We start from the raw sequence: 13,319 nt of genomic DNA, 5'->3' as shown, positions 1-13,319 counted from the left end.
AGGGGCCAGAAGGCAGACTCCACCTGCCGTCCCTGGAGGCATCACAAGCATTGTGATCATCATAGTATGTATGCCTTATGAGGAGCTGTTTAGAGCTTCAACGTAAGGTGACTTCAATTATTTGAATAACAAGTAACTTTTTGAACACTACTTCAGGTGGGGATTTTATAGAACAAGACTCTTATGGTCCCTACCACCAGAAAGCTTATATTCTTTTAAAAAATAGAAGTGGTACATACACGTGGTTTAAAGACATACCAAGTATTATAAGGTTTTCTCTGAAAACGGAAAATGGTCCGGTCCACTATGCTTTTGCCTCATCTCCATGTTCACAGACACATCTATGGATACTTTGAACTCTTTTTAACTGACTGTATTTTAGATTCATCTCCATCATCTCTGATCTTCTCATCTTGCCACTTCTAGATGTTTCAGGGTTTTAGGGGGGTTTAAAAAGTTTTTTTTTTTTTTACTTCACAGCATCTGGAATCCTAGTTCCTCAACCAGGGATAGGTCCCATGCCCCCTGCTGTGGGAAGGTAGAGTCCTTAAACACTGGACCATCAAGGGAGTCCCTAGATGTTTCTGTTTTAAACACTATCTTTTGATTTTCTACTATGGAAGATACAGTTTTAATTCTCTTTCCCCATGCCCTGCTCCATCATACACATGATCCGCACGTCTCCAAATTGCCAGTATAATCTTGGTTAGTTCAGTAGTCACTATGTACATTACTATATGTATGCTATGATTATTTTTCCTTTCCTGTACACCTTTTTGTTTTCCCCAGAGTCAGTAATTGTCCTGTTTCATCACTTGCTTAGTTTGTATGTGTTCCACCCCCTACCAGTTATCTAAATCTCTTCTCAAGAGGTTCCTATGAATCAGGTGTCTCAGGTTGGGGTCTCTGGCAATAGAGGTGGAGGCAGAGATGTTTACTAGGGATCAGCACCTCTGAAGTGGCAGTGGGTGGAAGCGGATGGGGCAGGGGGAAAGAAACTGCTTTGAAGCCTGGAAAGCTTCCGCTTGCCTGGCAGGGAGCGCTGAGGCAAGTATGGCCCATCTAAGAGTGTCCTGAACCCCACTGAAATGGCCAGGCCTTTATGCCTGACTCAGTCCCCGCTATGGGCTGCCCCAGGAAGGATCTGCATTTTCAATGCAGCTCTCTGCATCAGAGACTGACCCTGAAGGAGCTAACAGCTGTCCAAATTCCCCACAGCTGGGCCACAAGCCCTTCCTTGAAGAGGGCTCTGGAAGGCGAGCTCCATGACCACCACATCAGGTTTTCTGTCAATCCCGTCTTCTTAAAGGGAACTTTCCTTGGAGTCTACCTTCTGCTCCAATCTGGAGTGCTGGCCTTTCTACCTGGTGAACGGTTCTCATTCCGAGCAGGGAAAGATCCAGACTTCGTAGGGTTTCAAGTTTATACAATCTGGGGGCCCTTAAAAAATAGGTATATACAAAGTTAGGTATATTTAATTTGGATTGATAAATCAATAAATTCCTGGAGCTTGAGATCCCTGGAGATTCTTCTGAGCTCTGATTGGGCAATCCAGCGGAAATGCTTTCTTCTGTTTGGCTTTTCCCCGCCTCCTTAGAGAATACTTACAACCCCACCCCCACCCCAGCACGCCAGTGCCCGGGGGAGAGTTGCAGGAATCAGAAGCTTAGGCTTCTAAGTGAGCCCCTCTCTGATCCTGGGGTCTTCAGGGGCATCTCTCATCTCACTCCTCTGTTGGATTTCCCTGGGACTGCTTCTTTTTTTACCCTTCCTTTCAGTGGAGTACCTCTTCCAACAGTTTCTTAGGAAAGAGGATGTGGGAAAGAGGATTTTTGAGACCTTACAAGTCTGCAAATATCTTCATTCTATCTTTGCCCTTAATAATGTGGCTCAGTACAGGATATATGAAAACTCTTAGAACAGTGCCTGGCACATCGTAAGTGACAGGAGTTTTGCTTTCATTATTATTGAAAAACTCTCAGTGGAGATTATTTTCTTTCAATGTTCTTGTGAGAAGTCCAAAGGCATCCTGATCCCTGGTGCTTTGTGTGGGGTCTCTTCTCTGCTCTGGAAGCTACAGGGTTTTCTCTTTGTATCTCCCGGCCCCTGCCCTCCTCCCCAACAGTACCTTTGGGACAGGTCCATTTCCATCCATGGCACTGAGCACTTGGAGGCACCTTTCTTTTTTTTTTTTAATTAATTAACTAATTTTAATTGGAGGCTAATTACAATATTGTGATGGTTTTTGCCATACGTTGGCATGAATCAGCCACGGGTGTACGCGTGTTCCCCCACCCCGGCCCGTCCCGAACCCCCATCCCACCTCGCTCCCCACCCCATCCCTCAGGGTTGTCCCAGTGCACTGGCTTTGAGTGCCTTGTTTCATGCACTGAACTTGGACTGGTCATCTATTTCACAAATGGTAATATACATGTTTCAATGCTATTCTCTCAAATCATCCCACCCTCGCCTTCTCCCACAGAGTCCAAAAATCTGGTCTTTACATCTGTGTCTCTTTTGCTGTCTTGGATATAGGGTGGTCATTACCATCTTTCTAAATTCAGTATATGTACATTAATATACTGAATTGGTGTTTTTCTTTCTGATTTATTTCACTCTGTATAATAGGCTCCAGATTCATCCACCTCTTTAGAACTGACTCAAATGTGTTCTTTCTAATAGCTGAGTAATATTCCATTGTGTATATGTACCACGACTTCCTTATCCATTCATCTGCTGGTGGACATCTACGTGGCTTCCATGTCCAAGCTATTGTAAACAGTGCTGCAGTGAGCATTGGGGTACACGTGTCTCTTTCAGTTCTGGTTTCCTCAGTGTGTATGCCCAGCAGTGGGATTGTTGGCTAGTGTGGCGGTTCTATTTCCAGTTTTTTAAGGAATCTTCACACTGTTCTCCATAGTGGCTGTATTAATTTGCATTCCCACCAACAGTGTAAGAGGGTTCCCTTTTCTCCACACCCTCTCCAGCATTTATTGTTTGTGGACTTTTTGATAGCAACCATTCTGACTGGCCTGAGATGGTACCTCATTGTGGTTTTGATTTGCATTTCTCTGATAACGAGTGCTGTTGAGCATCTTTTCATGTGTTTGTTAGTCATCTATATGCCTTCTTTGGAGAAATGTCTGTTTAGTTCTTTGGCCCATTTTTTGATTGGGTCGTTTATTTTTCTGTAATTGAGCTGCATGAGCTGCTTATATATTTTGGAGATTAATGCTTTGTCAGTTGTTTCATTTGCTATTATTTTCTCCCATTCTGAAGGCTGTCTTTTAATCTTGCTTATAGTTTCCTTCATTGCGCAAAAGCTTTTAAGTTTAATTAGGTCCCATTTGTTTATTTTTGCTTTTATTTTCATTGCTCTGGGAGGTGGGTCATAGAGGATCTTTCTGTGATTTGTGTCAGAGAGTGTTCTGCCTGTGTTTTCCTCTAGGAGTTTTATAGTTTCTGGTCTTACATTTAGATCTTTAATCCATTTTGGGTTTATTTTTGTGTATGGCGTTAGAAAGTGTTCTAGTTTCATGCTTTTACAGGTGGTTGACCAGTTTTCCCAGCACCACTTGTTAGACACTGTCTTTTCTCCATTGTATATTTTTGCCTTGGAGACACCTTTCAACATGAAAACATTACAAAGTCCTTCAGTTCTGGGAATTTTCTTCAATTTTTAATTGATGACACTTCCTCTCTGTTTCTCTCTGCTTTCTCTTTCTTTAATTTCTGTCATTCAGATGTTGAGTGTCTCGGACCAATACTCTAGTTTTCTTTTTTTCTCCTCTCTCTCTGCTTTTCTGTCTCTTATTTTCTTTGTTTTACTTTCTGGAAGGTTTCCTCAAATTTGTCTTCCAACCCTTCCACTGAATTTTTAATGAAGTCATTGACTCACTTTACTGTTTTGGCTGTACTGGGTCTTCATTACTGTGCTTTCTCCAGTTGCAGTGAATGGGGGCTACTCTCTAGTTACGGTGCACGGCCTTCTCATTGCAGTGGCTTCTTTTGTTACAGAGCTTGGGCTCTAAGGCTCATGGTCTGTAGTTGCAGCTCTCGGGCTCTAGAGCTCGGGCTCAGTAATTGTGAGTAATTGCATGGCTTTCGTTGCCCCAGGTTTGTGGAATCTTCCCGAACCTGTGTCCGCTGCATTGGCAGGTACATGTTTAACCACTGGACCACCAGGGAAGTCCCCACTGAATTTTTAATTTGCAAGGATTTTTTGTTGTTGATGTTTGTTTCTTTTTAAAAGAACATCCCATTCTTACCTCCTGGACGAACTATTTCTCTTATCTCTCTGAAGATGTGTCTGTAGGTCCTTCCTCTTGGTCAGGCCAGATTAGTCTTGAGAGAACTTTTTCTGATCCTCTTGCCCAGAGAGCAAAGCCATGGCTGCCAGCTTTCTGGAAGGCAAGCTGGGAAACAGGCTGGGAGGTGTCTCAGCCCTCCCAGTGTATACAGTCACTTCACCAGCTGATTTGGGAAAATACCCCCGCCCTCTACTATGCCTATGGTCTACCGTCCCAGTGATCCTGTTTAATTCTGTCAGAGAATAAACCTCCAGTTTCCTCCCAGAATTGGGGAAGGGACATAGGGACCTAACAGTTTTGATGCTGAAACACCTTCCAACCTCTTCTCCTTATTTCGTATTCCCACCCCCATTTAAACAGGTACCCGCGCCTTTCAGGGGAGCCAGGGGTCTAACCTGGGTTGGCGCTCCTTCCCCACCCCAGGTTAGGCAGGGTCTCCTTGGGTTTGCAGTGCAGTTACCACCCGACCGTCTGCTTTCCAGCTTCCAATGCCCTGCTCTTATCTCCTCCCTTATTCCGCTCATGTTAAAGGGTTTGTGCCTTAAACAAAATCCCTTTACTGTAGTTTTAGTGAACTTTGGGGAGGGAGTGAAATTAGATGCGTATGTTCAATTTGCCATAATTTTCAGAGCTTCCATTTTTACCTGAGCCATAAACAGATGAATAATTACAGACTTAGGGACTTCTGTGGTGGTCCAGTGGCTAAGACTCTGTGTTCTCAATGCAAGGAGCCCAAGTTTCATCTCTGGTCAGGGAACTAGGTCCCACATGCCTCAACTAAGAGTATGTGTGTTGCATCTAAGACCTGGTGCAACCAAATAAATAAATATTTAAAAGAAGTAATAATTACAGACTATGATAGCTACAGAGGAAACAAACACGAGACCAAGACATGAACAACCGCAGGACGACTCAGACTTAGGAAATGCAGAGCTGTATCTCTAAACTACGCGCCTTGCTTTAGTGTAGAGAAGAGAATGTGAGGAACATTCGTGGGGTTGGAGACAGATGAGGAAGCCACTGGTGATCAAGGTGAAGGCTGGGCTGGACTGGAAAGGTGATGGCTGGAGAGCTGGAGGGAGCCGTTCAGGACACAGGCGGCCTGTCACCTCCAAAAGGGCAGGAGCCACGTCCACTCTGCTGCCTGCTGTGTATTAACCCAGACATGCCTACTGTGTATATATGCCCAGTTGTCTGGTTACCAGAGACATTTGATAAATGTTTGTGGCTGGACGTGGAGGGGTGAAGAGGGGAAAGAAAAGAGAGGAGAATGACCTTCAGGTTTCTCCCTGTAGAGTAGACCTCGAAGGCCAACAAAGGGCCACAGAGGCCAACAGAGGGCTCCACAGAAGGTCTGGGAGCAGGGGAATGACCAGCAGGGGAGAGCAGGTCTTTGTGCACGCAGGGCCTGCGTCATGTGGCCCTTCCGTCTCCAGCCGGTCTTCCATCTATCACACTCCACTCTGGTCCCTCCAGAAGGTCCCCTGGCTGACATCCCCTCCCCAGCCTCTGTCCCTCACCTGGCCCCTCCACACTCCCATACTGGCCTTAGGAGGCTACTGCCTGGTTCTTCTTCTTCTTCTTTTTTTTTTTTTTTTTTGGTATTAATCATGTCTTTCTGTTCTGTACATTTTAAAAATCATTTTCATACTTTGGCCACCTGATGGGAAGAGCCGACTCATTGGAAAAGACCCCAGTGCTGGGAAAGATTGAGGGCAGGAAGAGAAGGGGATGACAGAGGATGAGATGGTTGGATGGCATCACTGATTCAATGGATGTGAGTTTGAGCAAACTCCGAGATGGTGAAGGACAGGGAAGGCTGGCGTGCTGCAGTCCGTGGGGTCACAGAGTGACGTGACTGAACAACAATAGTTGATTTAGCGTTGTTTCAGTTTCAGCTGTACGGAACAGTGAGCCAGTTTCACATATACATACATCCACTCTTTTTTTTAAGTCCTTTCCCATATAGGTCATGACAGAGTATTGAGTAGAGTTCCCTGAGCTATACAGTAGGTCCTTATTAGTTATATATTTTGTATATAGTAGGGTGTATATATCAATCCCAACCTCCCAATTTATCCCTCCTTCCCACAGTCTGATTCTTTTTTAAAGCCATTTATTGATTTCTTTCTTTCTTTTTTTTTTTTTTACTGTATGACATGGCATGTGGCATGTGAGGTCTTAGTTCCCCGACCAGGGATCAAACCCGTGCTCCCTGCAGTGGAAGCAGGGAGACCACAAGGGAAGTTCCCCCACAGTCTGATTCTTAAACCATGCTCTTTTTCTGTAGGACTCAGTTTGCAGTTGTGTGGCCACTGGTGGGCTTCTGGGTTTAACATCAGATTCCCCCATAGAGTGTGAGCTTTGCAATAGGAACCTGCCTTTTTTATCCCTTCTCTTTTTCTTTTTTCTCCTTTCCCTTTTTGCCAGACACAACTGAGCAACTGAGCACACACACACATGGAATTACTAAATTGCATTTCCCATTAAGAATCCAGATGATGTGACTATAATATCAAATTATGTTTTCTGTCCAGAAACCAGTGTCACTGAGAATCTTCCGTTACAATTCCTGGAATCCGGGCTTCCCTGGTGGCTCAGGGGTAAAGAATCCACCTGCCAATACAGGAGACATGGGGAACCTGTTGTTTTATTTACCATTATATCCCCAGCACCGGGGACTGAGCCAAGCATGCAGGAGAGGCCCAATATACTTTTTAAAATTATTTATTTTTATTGAGATGTAATCAGCATATAATATTGTACTCATTTTATTCGATTCAATGTTTGTATATATTGGGAATTGATTACCACAATAAGTTTAGTTAATATCTGTCAGCATAGTTTCAAATTTTTTCCCCTGCCACGAAAACTTTTACCATCTATTGCATATTTATATATATTGTATATTGTATATTTTTACCATCTATTGTATATTTGGCAACTTTCAAATATACATTGCAGTAATGCAAGGAGATCTAACCAGTCCATCCTAAAGGAGATCAGTCCTGGGTGTTCATTGGAAGGACTGATGTTGAAGCTGAAACTCCAATACTTTGGCCACCTGCTGCAAAGAACCAACTCATTTGAAAAAATCATGCTGGGAAAGATTAAGGGCAGGAGGAGAAGGGGACGACAGAGGATGAGATGGTTGGATGGCGTCACCGATGCGATGGACATGAGTTTGAGTAGGCTCCGGGAGTTGGTGACGGACAGGGAAGCCTGGTGTGCTGCAGTCCATGGGGTCACAAGGAGTCGGACACGACTGAGCAACTGAACTGAACCAAACTGAGCATACACACATGGAATCTGTTAGGGCTGTTTTCAGCTGCATGTAACAGATTACCAGACAAAAATAAGTATCTAGATTTGGTAGCTCTAAAATAAGCTTAGCAGCTCAGGGCTGTCCCAGGCTTTCTGCTCTGTCATCTCCTGTGTATTGGCAACATCTGGCCGTATGGTCACAAAGTGGTTGCTACAGCTCCAAGATTCACACCCTCATACGCCACCAAACAGGGAATTAACGAGAGGAAGATAGCAACAGGTTTTTCTCCTTTAGGAACTCTTTCTTCCTCAAACTTTATGGGCACAAGAACCACCTGAAGAACTTCTCAAATCAGAGTCCTGAGCCCCTTCTGCAGCAATCCAACTCTGTGGGTCCTGGGTAGGGCTGCACTGCTCACAAGTTCACAGGTGCTCTGAGGCACTGCCCCAGAGAGAGTGAACAGTGGCTTAGGACGCGGTTGTGATTTACTCTGGTATTATCCTTGTTCCTTGGGAGAGAAAAGGCTGAGGAAAGGATTAAAGTACTGATATTTTACTTGAGAGGGTTCCCTGGTGGCTCAGTGGTAAAGAATCCACCTGCCAATACAGGAGACGTGGGTTCAATCCCTGGGTTGAGAAGACTCCCTGGAGAAGGAAATGGCAACCCACTCCAGTAGCCTTGCCTGGGAAATCCTATGGACAGAGGAGCCTGACGGGTTGCAGTCCGTTACTGTTGTTGTTCAGTTGCTAAGTCGTGTCAGACTCTTTGTGACCCCCATGGATTGAGGCACACTACGCTTCCTCATCCTTCACTATCTCCCAGAGCTTGCTCAAACTCATGTCCATTGAGTCGGTGATGCCATCCAACCATCTCATTCTCTTGGCACCCTTTCTCCCCCCACCCTCAATCTTTCCAGCATCAGGGTCTTTTCCAATGAGTCATCTCTTCGAATCAGATGGCCAAAGTACTGGAGCTTCAACTTCAGCGTCAGTCCTTCCAATGAATATCCAGGGTTGATTTCCTTTAGGATTGACTGGTTTGATCTCCTTGCCGTCCAAGGGACTCTCAAGTCTTCTCCAGCACAATTCAAAAGCATCAATTCTTTTGTGCTCAGCCTTCTTGATGAATCAACTCTCACATCCATACACGCCTTCTGGAAAAATCACGGCCTTGACTATATGGACCTCTGTTGGCAAAATGATGTCTCTGCTTTTTAATATGCTGTCTAGGTTTGTCATAGCTTTCCTTCCAAGGAGCTAGCATCTTTAAACTTTACACTGTAGTCACTGTCCACAGTGATTTTGGAGCCCAAGAAAATAAAATCTATCACTGCTTCCACTTTTCCTCCATTTTAAGCCAGATTTTTCACTCTCCTCTTTCACCCTCATCAAGTTCCTCTTTGCTTTCTGCTGTTATAGTTGTATCATCTGCATATCTGAGGTTGCTGATGTTTCTCTCAGCAATCTTTATTCTAGCTTGTGCTTCATCCAGCCCAGCATTTCGCATGATGTACTCTGCATACAAGTTAAACAAAAAGGGTGACAATAGACAGCCTTGACATACTCCTTTCCCAATTTTGAACCAGTCCATTGTTCCATGTCCAGTTCCAACTGTTGCTTCTTGACCTGTATACAGGTTTCTCAGAGACAGGTAAGGTGGTCTGGTATTTCCATCTCTTTAAGAATTTCCCATAGTATGGTGTGATCCACACCATCATCGACATTAGCGTAGTCAGTGAAGCAGATGTTTTTCAGTCCAGGGGGTCGCAGAAGAGTCAGACATGATTTAGTGACTAAAACAACTTTACTTGATCTAAGCAAGCCCAGAGCGACAAGGGTGAGGAACGGGAAAGATGCAGAGTCATGAGATGGGATGCCTGATACACTGGCTACTGTTTCCCAACAATCTGCAGAGACACAGCAGGCCATTCAGAGGCTGTATTTACTTGGCACAAGAGACTTTTCTGGAAGGGCTGAAAGGAGGAAACTTGGAGGAGGCAGAGGTGTTCACTAGCACAGCTCCCTCACCTTTCATCTCCTGTCCCCCATGTTTCTGAGGAGCTGATGTCTCCACAGTTCTGGACCACATCAACCAGCTGCTGGGCTGCCTTTTAGGAAGTCAGGTTTCGTGGCCCAAGGGTGGTCTTTCATCCAAGTCTGAAAGTAGAGAGGCGACTGGGTGCAGGTGGGGTCCAAACAAGAGCTGCAGAGGCAGCTGAGGAGTCTGAGGGATCTCATAGAGTCTGTGTCCTCTGCATTTAGGACACTGCAAACTGGTTGGGTCCAAAACAGATTTTTCAAATTGGACCAAAAAAATTTATTGATGGATTGATCGTGAATGGAGTGATGGACAGGCAAAGAGAGAAATCAAAGTTTTGGTGGATGACGGTGCTATTTACTTAGATGGGGAAAGCTTGAGGGAAAGATACTTTGTTAGGAAAATTAATAATTTTTTGTTAGATGGGTGACGTCTATTAAGTTGTCTAAGTCTGGATTTGAGGGGAGAATTCTATTTGGAGATAGGAATTTGAGTCACTGTCATGTAAGATGGTGGGCTTCCCAGGTGGCTCAGTGGTAACAAGTCTGCCTGCCAATGCAGGAGACACAGAAGATGCGTGTTCTATCCCTGGGTTGGGAAGATCCTTTGGAGTAGAAAACAGCAACCCACTCCCGTATTCTTGCCTGGAAAATCCCATGGATGGAGGAGCCTGGTAGGCTACATGCCACAGGGTGACAGAGAGTCAGACACAACTGAGCACGCACACATGTAGATGGTAAAGTTGTCAACATCGAAGAAAAGAGGTCGGTTGAGAGCAAAGAGGAGATGAGGCAGAATTTTTGACTTTGGCAAGATGTACACCACTGTGGCTTAACAGGTGGGTGAGAGGCAAAGCTTCCTCATTAGAGTGGGCTGAGGAAAGACTAGGGGAAGAGGAAGTGGTGATGGAGAAAACAGACAAGTTCCTTGAGTAGTTTTGCTGTAAAGGGGAGCAGAAGAATGGGGTGGTGACTCCAGAGGGCCAAGGGAGGATGCTCTTGAGGCAGGAACAATCCAGAACAGGAGAAATGGATAAGGCAGGAGAGAAAGGGGGCACCTGTGTGGGTTTAGTCTCAGAGGAGCTGAGAGGGATGGATCTGGACACCAAGTCAAAGGCTTGGACTAGAGAAGAGAGGTGTTCCCCCACCTTTGGGAGATATGCAGGTGGCAGGAAGACAAGGGGGCTCCTCTCAACTGCATCTTCCATGACTATGAAGTCTGAATGGAAGTCACCAATGGGATGGAGACTGGGTGTTGCAGATGGGAGAGGAGGTAATGGGACGGAACAGACTGAGAGAGGAAAGCTGAGACTTTCAGAGAAATGTAATAGAGAGGTTGGCAGTGTTTGGGGCCCATTTGAAATGTGGTCTAAACTGTGAAGTGAATCTGGCTGCATGGTGGTAGGTGTCCTCTGCAACATTCAGCTGCTTGCGTGTACATGCTGGCTAAGCGCTTGGTGAGAGTGATGGAGGTGGGAGAAGGGAGCTGAGTGTTGCTTCAGTGCTGGACAGTGGAACCTAAGGTGTGAGAAGGCAAATGAATACAGAGAGAAGTAGTGACTAGAGGGGAAAAAGTAAGAAAGGTCAACGAATTGGGAGTTTGGGGTTGGAAGAAACTAAGTTTATCATATAAAGGCATTTCTATAAAGTAATGGTATTTACTATAAAGTAATGGTAATTTACTATAAAGTAATGATAATTACTCATTACCATTGAGCAAACACACACACGTTTTTAAATACCAAAAGCAGCTAAAATTTTTTAAAAAACATCTAAAAGATAAAAAATACACTACATAAGAACTATATACAAAAGACTTGAAATACACATAAATATAACACAAAATGGTACTGTAAAAGAAGCATTACCCATCTCCAGACTATATTAAGTGAATAAGCAGATAAGAAAGGGGGAATATCACATTATTTATCTGTTAAAAAATTTTAAGGAAAAAAATTAAAAAGTCCCTCAACGGGAAGCGAGGGCATAAGGTAGAGGATGATTGGATGTTGTTTAGTCGTTCAGTCGTGTCCAACTCTTTTGCGACCCCACAGACTGTAGCTGCCAGGTTCCTCTGTCCATGTGATTTCCCAGGCAAGAATACTGGAGTGGGTTGCCATTCTCTTCTCCAAAGGATCTTCCTGACCCAGGGATAGAACCGATGTCTCCTGCATTGGCAGGTGGATTCTTTTACCACTGAGCCACCTGGGAAGCCAGAGGATGATACAGGAACAGAAATTAGACTTGTCTGAGTATATTTTAAAGATCAGACCTGGAACTACATAATTATTTTACATAAGTAAAATTAAATGAGGGACTTCCCTGGTGGCCCAGTGGTTAGGATTCCACACTTCCACTGCAGTGGGCATGGGTTCGATCGATGGTCCGGGAACTAGATTCCACATACTGCAACTAAAGATCCTGCATGCTGAAACAATGAAGATCAAAGATCACACAATCTGCAAATAAGACCGGGTACAGCCAAATAAATAAATATTAAAAACAAAATTAAAAAAAAATAAAAAAAATAAATAAAAACAAAATATTCTGAAGTCTTGAATTTGAACAGAAAGTATCTATGTGTTTTATCTTAAAATATGTATACTAGCTTTGTGCCCTAAAAAGGCCTAGAAACAATGACCAACACAGCAGCAATGGGCCTTCTAGAGCCTAGATTTACCTCTCATCACTAAAAAGAACGATGGATTTTGTTGTTTTGTTCTATTCCCCTAAAAATAACTGACTCCAGGTCTGGAGCAGAAAATGGACAAGATGTGTTTGGAACATCTTATCATACTAGATAGCAAAGAAGTTACCAAATATTACTATCAAAAGGGTTCTATCAAAAGGACTTGGGAGCCAACTTGAAGAGACTGCCACTGGACAAAATTAAGGACAATTTAAGCATCATTGATGTTTAATAACTGCAATGAACTGAAACACATAAGATTTATTTAATTCAGTAACTATGATACTAAAAAAAAAACACAGCCTACTGGTCACTTTTAGAGGGTGTCAGTAAATCACCTCATTATTTAGAAAACTGGCAAAAAATCTGGACACTTTTCCTCTTTCCAATATGAACGGTAATGTAGACAAGTTTCCATTTATAGTGGTATTTCAGGTATTATAAGGAAGAGGAATGGTAAAAAGACATTATCACCATTTTGCAAACTTGGATAAATTAATGGATCTAAGCATTGAGCTTCAATGGCTGCAACGCAGAAAAAGACACAATCAGACATGATGCATCTTTGATGAAAACATACACCACTATCTATGAGGTTTTCTTGCCATTAAATCTGAATTCACTCACACTTCCAGATCTATTCCTAATTAACAGGAAATACAAAGGTTAAAGAAACCTGTTAAATGACACCTTAGCAAAAGCCAGACTGGGAAAGAAATGGAGAAGAACCTACCAGCTCAAAAAGACTTCAAGAAATATGCTAACTTTAATATAAAACCCTGTTTGGATTTTCAAATAAACAAATTACTGAAAAATAAAGACATAGAAATTTGAGAACTTCAGTATTTCATAACATTAAGGAATTAATGTGTTTGATATGCTGATATTATGATTGTGTATCTTAAAAAGTTCATATCCATATATACTGAAGTACTTATGGATGAAATATGATGTCAGGCTATGTATGGTTAAGAGGAATAAGTAGACTGGTATTAAATTAAGACTGGCCAGGCATGAGC

This window comes from Cervus canadensis, chromosome 24 (assembly GCF_019320065.1).
Source record: "Cervus canadensis isolate Bull #8, Minnesota chromosome 24, ASM1932006v1, whole genome shotgun sequence".
NCBI classification, from domain to species: Eukaryota; Metazoa; Chordata; class Mammalia; order Artiodactyla; family Cervidae; genus Cervus; species Cervus canadensis.
The sequence above is the reverse complement of the archived record's forward strand: the minus strand, read 5'-3'. Positions refer to the sequence as shown.